This window comes from Pinus tabuliformis, chromosome X (genome assembly GCF_031772625.1).
Source record: "Pinus tabuliformis cultivar Carrire ecotype Pingquan chromosome X, CPIR1, whole genome shotgun sequence".
In the NCBI taxonomy this organism is placed as follows: domain Eukaryota; kingdom Viridiplantae; phylum Streptophyta; class Pinopsida; order Pinales; family Pinaceae; genus Pinus; species Pinus tabuliformis.
The window spans coordinates 134,562,657-134,571,579 of NC_142308.1; the positions used below are offsets into that span (position 1 = coordinate 134,562,657).

At 36.5% G+C, this 8,923-nt stretch overlaps 1 pseudogene; it reads left to right on the forward strand.

Annotated features, from left to right (window-relative positions):
• The first annotated feature begins 1,484 nt into the window (after positions 1-1,484).
• LOC149138827 (cyclin-dependent kinase F-4 pseudogene) lies at positions 1,485-2,591 on the forward strand (annotated as a pseudogene).
• Positions 2,592-8,923: the final 6,332 nt, after the last annotated feature.

The window sequence follows — 8,923 nt, forward strand, 5'->3', positions numbered from 1 at the left end:
CTACATCTACACATCCACTCCCACACTAAGGTTGAATTTGGTATGAAGTGTCTTCCTTTTAATGACCTTGTCGTGATCTCTCTTTGCGCCTTGACTTCATTCCTCTAAATGACTCTGTGAACCCTCACTTATATGGCCTTCATTCTTTCCTTGTTGAGCATTGACTCCCCCACTCTCTTGGGATGGAGTGAAAGGGTTCTAGAGAAGAGTTGAAGTGTTACCTAAAATAGGGTTAAAACACTTTGTCACAATTGGCCATGAGAGTGCTTGTTTAGGGAGATTTAGTAACAACCAAAATAAATCTTGTAAGTAACTAGTTTTTCCTTCCCTGTATGTTATAATGTCCAAATATGGGTTGGGAAATTTTATCTTAGGAAAAACCTCCGTAACCAAACATGTTGGGGATCAAAGGTTTTTTTGCTAGGAATTAAAGATAGAGAGAAAGATGTAGTAATCGTGGTCTTTCCTCAAAACCCTAGAGTAGTGACACCACCCTATTGTGGGTGGGTGATATGAGCGCTTGTTTACCATTACTAACATTTGTATGTAAAGAATTCCATTCTAATTGTGTGTCGTCTCGCTAACCCTCCACTGAAGGTGAACCTATGGGAAATGCTCATTAGAGGGTAGTTCCTTCTACAACCTGCTTCCTAGCTTGCCACGAAGATATAAGCTCCTTACAATTTCTAAAAATGGGGCTTCCATCACCACTCATATATTCATAGTCCATCATATGCTCCATGTCTCAGCTCAAATCTGCTATAGAATGCTAGATTGGAAAGTGTGACACCCCTCAAAATACGGTCACCCTAGAAATGTTTGTTCCTTTTTTTTTTTGCACCTTAGAATCTAAAAGCTTTAGCAACAAAACCGCATTAACTCCTTCATTCACCCACTATTTCACTCACTCATGTATATTAAAACACCCACTAATTCACTCACTCATGTATATTAAAAATGTCTAATAAACTTCGAGACAACCTTTTTTTTCTTTTCATACACATAACCTGATTTTTTTTTATCTTTATATAGATTTAACTACATTGAAATATTTTCTATTGATTTAATAATTCAATTATTTTAAAATTTTAAGTAAAAAATAATTTATCAATATTATATATATTAAAATTATTGGCAATTTGGTATATGAATTTTTTTGGGTGTTAGATGAGAGATTTATGTCAATTTATTGTTTGTAAGACATACAATTATTATTTTTTAAATAAGAGATTAATGTCGGTTCATTGTGTGTGTGATATACTTCACCCGCAAGAACATGTATAAAAATATATATATGTTTAAGTACAAAACCACACAAAAAACTTATATGTTACTTGCAATAGTTCGTTCATATATACAAGGACTGTCTGGATTGATTCACCACACGAACGAACTGTCTGCGCTGAATTGATTCAATAGTTAATTCGGATATCCGCGTATTTAAGTGAAGTTTGCTGGTTACAACTCTCCAATTAAGAGGAGCGATGATGTTTCGCAAGACTGAGACTCCACAGTATCGTTGTATCAGTGGAGAAAATTATTGTTTTAATATCCTTGAGAAATTGGGGGCGGGTACTTATGGAACCGTTTGGAAGGCGATGGATACGAAAACAGGCAAATTTTGTGCCATCAAAATATTGAATGAAAAGTTTTATAAAGAAAAAGATATCTGGAATCTTGCAGAGGTGGAATGCTTACTAAAATTGCGGCACCAAAACATAATTGCGCTGCAGCGGGTTATATGGCATGACAACAGAGTGTTTCTGGTATTTGACCTTATGGACTGCGATTTGTCAAAGCTCATCGTCAAAAGAGGTAGAGACCGTTCTTTCTCAGAGGATGAGGTGCGCAGCATTTGCTTTCAGATTTTGCGAGGGCTGGCGCGCGTGCACAATCAAGGATATTGTCACCGCGATCTGAAGCCACAGAATATATTGGTGAGTGGAAAGGTGATTAAAATTTCTGATTTCGGGGAGGCCACAAGAATGAAGCTACATGAATCAGGGAGGCCACAAGAACCGTATGTTGTGACACGTCCCTATCGAGCACCGGAACTCCTCCTTGGCTCAACTCACTATGACTTTGCCATCGATATGTGGGCGATGGGTGCTATCATGGTGGAACTCTTCACCGGCTGCCAACTATTTCGAAGCTCTTGCGTGGGACGTCAGTGGTATAAGATTTGCTCTCTCATTGGTACTCCTCATAACAAATCTTGGGCTCATGGAGTAAAGCTTGCTAACGATAGGAAATACGCCCTTCCCAAAGAATTTATGAAAGTTAATTCTACCAAACAGTTGTCCAGTCTTATACCGAGTGCAAGTCGCGAGGCCATTGATCTCATTAATTCTTTGTTATCGTGGGATCCTAAGAAAAGACCAAGACCAGAAGCAGCTCTAGAGCATCCATTTTTCAGTTCGTGTTCCTCCTTGTGGTTGGTACCAATCTTCTTTTTAATAGTTATGTCATTAATTCTGGTTGCACAATATTATGCTAAACCTTACATTTACGGTTTATCCCTCTCATCTCATCAGAATTCGATAGGCCAAAAGCAAAACAGTTTGGAATCTCCGCAGTCTCATGATTTATAATATATATACATTTAAATATTTTGAAGGTTAAAGATTAATTTCATATTAAAAATTAAATGAATTAATCAATTTCATCAACTTGCTTTCAATTAGAATATATTTTTGATCAATTTCAAAATTATCAAATGTTACATAAGAAAGAACACAATGTAAATTATATATATATATATACATTTAAATATTTTACTTAAATTTCAAATGTTATGTATTAATTTTATAGTAAAAATTAAATGAATTACATATGAAGGTAATCTAACTTATAGATTAAAAGATTTTTTTCACTTTGTTGAATCTATCTATGCATTCAAAAATATATTTTTCCCTAACAAAAATGCATTCTTGCTTTAAATTAAGTCTTATAAGAAATTATTGAAATTGTATCTTATGAAAAGTTATTTCTTCAATAAGCCAGACTACATTGAAATATTATTATATTTCTTGAATTGAAATGTTATTATGATCAATGTTAAAATAAGTTTTCTTTCTCTATATATACGCATCAAGCATCAAATTGACATTGAAATATATTTCTTAACTTGCATATTTCAAAACCTTATTCAATACATGTAGTGAAATTTTTTTAAAATGTTTATTTAACCCATGTACTAGAATTCTTAAAGTGAATATATATATATATATATATATATATATATATATATATATATATGGAATTTTATTCCTCAATAAAGTTGATATAAGATTATTATATTTCATATGGACATCAAAAGGGAAGTTAAAGTTGTTTTTTTATTTTATTTTTCTAGTTTAGGTCATTCTCTAAGTAAAAGGGTGATATGTAAGTATGTCCAAAACTTATATGGTTAAAACCTTTAAAACATGTGAAGTAGTGTAATACCCCAGAATATTGTAAATATTTTATTTACCATAGTTAAACAGAAAAGTGATGGATGATGGTTATTATCTGCTATATAAATTGAAGTTTTATTATTAGTGAATAAAAAAGGAGAAATGATTTCCTAATCATGAGGATATCATGTAACTTCTGAGGAGGGAAGTTATGTTTTAAAAAAAACAGTTGCAAACCCTAACTACCCCCCTATGGTGGGTGGGTGGAAAGGGAGGAAAAGGGGAAAAATTGTGTTGTAGAGGACAGACAGTGAAAGAAAGGGTAAGTGCTTAGATGGTAAGGGTACAGGGTGTAGAGGGCAAGAAACTTGTCAAATACTTATTGTCTTTGAGTGAGCCAGGGGGTAGATTTGGTCTCGAAAGAAAATCTCATGGTCAGGCAGGTGGATGGCTAGCTGCAGAGAGCAGAGGTGACTTATTTCTTGGAATTACTTATTGGACGAAAAACCTATGTATGAAGTATTAACCAAGATTGCATTAATATTTGTATTGAACTGAAAGATTTATTTTCTGTGAGCCACTCTCATCAGATTACATTCAATTATAGATGATTCTATACATATTTAGGATCATTAGACTATGAAAGGTGAATAGTAGGGATGAGTGGCTAAGGTTGACCGTTTATGTCAGTATAGAATTACAACAATAACTCTCTTTTTCTTTATCTATTTTAGATTGGAAAAGGAGACTTACATTAGCCAAAGTTGTGTTATGAACAAGTGTAGGGAATATGCAGAATAACTCTATGATCAAGGAGAGTATAGAGATGTTTAGAAACAATACCATGCAATAAGAAGCAAATGAAATAAGACTGTATGAAATAATAAACTATAGTAGTAAAGAAATGTTGTAGGAAAACTGTGCACGATACAGACAAACCTGTGAGTCTAGAAAGCTATTCTTGTTTAAGAATCATTCACACGCTAATACTGGACGGCATTTGCCACATTTCAAGACTAGAAACAATTTCTAGAAATAAAGTAAGAGAGTATGCCGCCTAGCCTACCTCCCTTAACATTAACAAAATGGGGATAGAGCCTACCGTGCATTGTAGTCATTGACAGAGCTGTAGTGCCGTGGGTTGGTAGTCTAAGACGAGGGTTTGAGCCTAGAATAGGCAAGACTGTAACCATCAAGTGGTTCCAGACCATAAACTTCCAGCATTGCAACCCTCTAATGTCGTATTTAAAAAAAACAAAATGAGTAAAGAATCAAATAGAGCATCAAGGCTATCCAAAAAGATTTAAGGTTGAACCCGAGGGAAGGGTCACAAACGTTTTCCATTAGAATGCATGCGACAGTGAGCAGGTCCAAACCAAATACCAAATACATAGTGTACCCAATAAAAGACCGTGCATTATATAAATGGTGAATAAATTACATTACATAGTCAAGAGTTGGCCGGACTAAAGATCCATGGAAGAGACTACACATCTTATCCATCACAAATATACATAGTGTCAATAAAAGCGTGCATGAACAATCCAATAAATTACATTAAATAAGATGACTGTTATCATGAATTGATCACACCGAACATTCACAGTTTTACATTTCAAGACATCAAATAGAGAGATCATGTCGTGGCATAACTACGCACAGCAGAGAGAATATGTATACATAAAAAAAAAAAACACCACAAGGGCTGAGCCATGTAATAAGGATTATGGTTGGATGCCCAAATCCCATTAACACAAAAAAGACATAGTTATACATATAAATACAGAACTCGGAGCTCATGTCCTCCAACCCAAATCTCAACAGGGTACAAGCCTGAAGGGAATACCATTAGCTGACTCCAAAATATAAATGAAAACTCTTCATTTGAGGGCCTTTGCCGGAGGAAATATTCATACCTGGAACCCTTGACCATGCACAACAAGGGTTTCCTTGGGTAAGGAATCGACATCCAACCTGTATGAAAACAGCCAAGAAAAACGCAAGACAAGACTTAGTGGTGTGAACATAAAACTCGACAGCATAGTAGGAGGAAAAGAATTACATTTAGACAAAGGGTTTACCTGAGAGGGGTTGAGCCACCATGTGTAAGACCAGCCCATTTCGGCGGCTGCAAGAAAATATGAGATACAAAACCAAAACTGCAAACAGTGGAAGCCATGAACGAGTCAAGAGTTCACACAATAAACAAGGGTTGTGCCAGAACGTTATCTCTGCAATAATCGCTTACCTACAGAAAATTACAGACCCAAACTCACGAGCATCGGAGCCAAGGACTCATAAGTCCGCTCTTAGAGCTGCAATGGATAAAGCTAACTAGAGTAGGCTCCGCAAGGAGTTGCCTATTCAAATGAACTCCAACATCCTGGAACTCGGTAGTATAGTTTGGAAACTGCGAAACTTCTACCACCATTGGATAGTGAGGAGTGATCCCATCGTAGATTGAAGCGGGATTACCAAGTGGCGATGGGACCTGTTCATTCTGCCGGCCACATACAAAATGGGTGGAGGATGTTAATGACACCCGTAGCCAAGCCATGTGAGGATGGAACATTACCATATGTTCTCATGCCACGTGGACAACACATGCATGTTACCCAAGTGGCGAGATAAATGAACTTTATAACTTTTACATTGGAAAAATAAAAATCTAGTGCCGCATACAAATGTGTGAAAAGGTGTAATATTAAGGTTTTCCATGCATGTATTTAGTGATGTAAATGAATCACGTAATTCCGATAAGGTTAATGCCACAAAAAAAAATTACCCGGGTCTGGAGTCATTACAATTGGTATCAGAGCCAAGTTTCAAAAACTGTGGCCTCTCGGAAATATATATTTATAATAAAAAAAAGAAGAGAAAGCAGAGATAGATAAAAGTAAAATCATTTTATTTCGAGTTCAATTTTATGAGTTATGTTTAAAAAAAAAATAGTTAAAGCGTTAATCATCCTTCTGTCACTTTTCCTCACGTTAAGTACATGAAAACAAAAGACTGCTAAATGAAGAGGGAAGATAGTGTCTCACGTGAGTTTACGGAGGGTTAGGGCCCTGTAACAGGTCTTGAAAATAACCTTGAATTATGGGTACAACCTGGAGAAGAGGCTCACAATATGAATCTCGCAATACTTGAGACTGTGCAGGAGTTGAAAAATGAAATGGCCTAATTGCGAGAAGAAAATTCAAGGTTAACTCTGGAGTAGGAAAGGATTATAAAGAGCCTATCTAACAAGAAAAATTAGTAGCCATTGAATCCCAGCGCTGAGAAGCAAAGGGATTCTAAGGAGAAAAATCACCATACAAGACCCGAGGAGACAAAGGGAAGGGAGGAGGAATGAGAGGAATGATCTGATAATGCTTTCGACCAGCACACCCCAAAAAGGCAATGGATAGATTTGCAAGGAGAATTTCATAAGATCAAACCACCAGACTTTGATGGGGAATTGGAGGAAGCCGCTGAGGCATGGTTGATTAATATGAATAAATATTTCCAGCTATATGAATTTGACCACAACCTCAAATCCTGGTTGGCCATTTGCTAAGTGTAGGGAAAAGCCACCCTATGGTGCGAAGAACTTAAAATTGTAAGAGGAGTAAGTGAATAAAATATTACTTGGGAAAAATTTCAGAGGTACTTTAAGGAAAGATACTTGACATAGCGTTTCTATGATGAGAAGCCTAGGGAATTCCATGACTTATGGTTGGGACAACAAACTATGGATGAATTCATAACTTGCTTTACTTCATTACTACGTTACGTGGCTTATATTCGAGACAAAAAGGCAAAAGTACAGAGGTTCGTGAGTAGTTTACCTTTGAGCATGAGGGAAAGAATCGAGTTTGAAAATCCAAAGACCATGGATGAAGTAATACGTAAAGTCAGGATTTGTTACCAGCAAAGTAAACAAAAGTGAGAAATCCCGGGTTAGAAATGGAATGATAAGGGAAGTAGTAAAATGACTGTAAATAATAAAGGGAATTGGGGTAGTGGTAATAAGAGTTTTGCCAAGGGACATAACAACAGAAATTTACAGAAGAATTCACTTAGATCAAAGCTTGCTAATGAGTCCAAAATCAGCGAGTAGCCAGGAAAAATGGATAGTGAAGGGAGAGCAAGACCTCCAATGCAATGTTGGGGCTGCGGTGGGCCTCATTACATTAAAAACTACCCGCAGCAAAAAGGAACCGAACAGGTTTCCAAAATCCATGAAGCATCTACAGTCGGTGATGTAGGACGTAGTCTAACAAGAATTCATACAGCCCGAGAAGATCATTAGGCGGAGTACCAGCCGACCATGGTGGAATTTAAAGGTAAAATTTTAGACCTTACTGTAACTATTTTAATTGACGGTGGAGCCATATTAAGTTATATTAGTCCCAAGATTGTGGATCATTTAAATTGCAACTTGTTAAATTTAGAAACCCATGGTTAGTACAGTTGGCTACAGGGGCAAAAAGACGAGTAATTGCCAAGGTCAACAACTTACCCTTAAATATAGTGGGACAGCCTGTGAAGGCATATTTAAATGTGCTTCCTCTTTTCTCATATGATGTCTTAACTGGTATGGACTAGTTAGAAAAACACTGGTCCATAGTCAACTGTAAAACAAAGACTATCTATTACAAAGATGAGCTTGGAGCAAGATAAGAGATGCAGGGGATTAAGCGACCAGTGCATATTCGGCCAATAACCACCTCTCAGCTAGCGAAATGAATTAGAAGGTGATGTTAGATTTATGCCATCCAGGTGGGTTATGTTGAATCAAAAAATAAAGCGGCCCTATTGGAAAACATTCTGTTGATTCAAGAATTTGCTGATGTGTTTCCGGAAGAGATTCTCGAGGCTGTCACCTAAAAGGGACATATAATTTACTATCGAATTAATTCCAGGGGTAGCCTCAGTATCTCGAACACCTTACAGAATGAGCACACCTGAGTTGACAAAATTGCAAATGCAGTTACAGGAATTACATTCACCCCAGTGTGTCACCCTAGGGAGCTCCGGTATTGTTCGTTAAGAAAAAGGATGGGACCCTTCGCATGTGTATATATTATCATCAGTTGAATAAATTGACAATAAAAAATAAGTATCCTGTACCCCAGATTGATGAACTTTTCGATGAAGTGAAAGGTGCAACAGTATTTTTCAAGATCGATTTGCGATTAGGGTATCACCAAATTAGGATTAAGGAAGAAGACATAGCTAAAAAAACCTTTAGAACAAGGTATGGACATTATGAGTTTGTGGTGCTACCCTTCGGGTTAACTAACGCCCCCACAACTTTTATGTGCTTAATGAACAACATATTTCATCAATATTTGTATAAATTCGTGCTGATTTTTATTGATGATATATTGATATATTCCTGAACTATGGAAGAGCATAAGAAGCACCTCAGATTGGTGCTTCAAACCCTCCAAGAACACTGGTTATATGCCAAGTTTAGCAAGCACGACTTATTTAAGGAAGAAATCCAATATTTGGGGCATATAATCACAAAGGAAGGG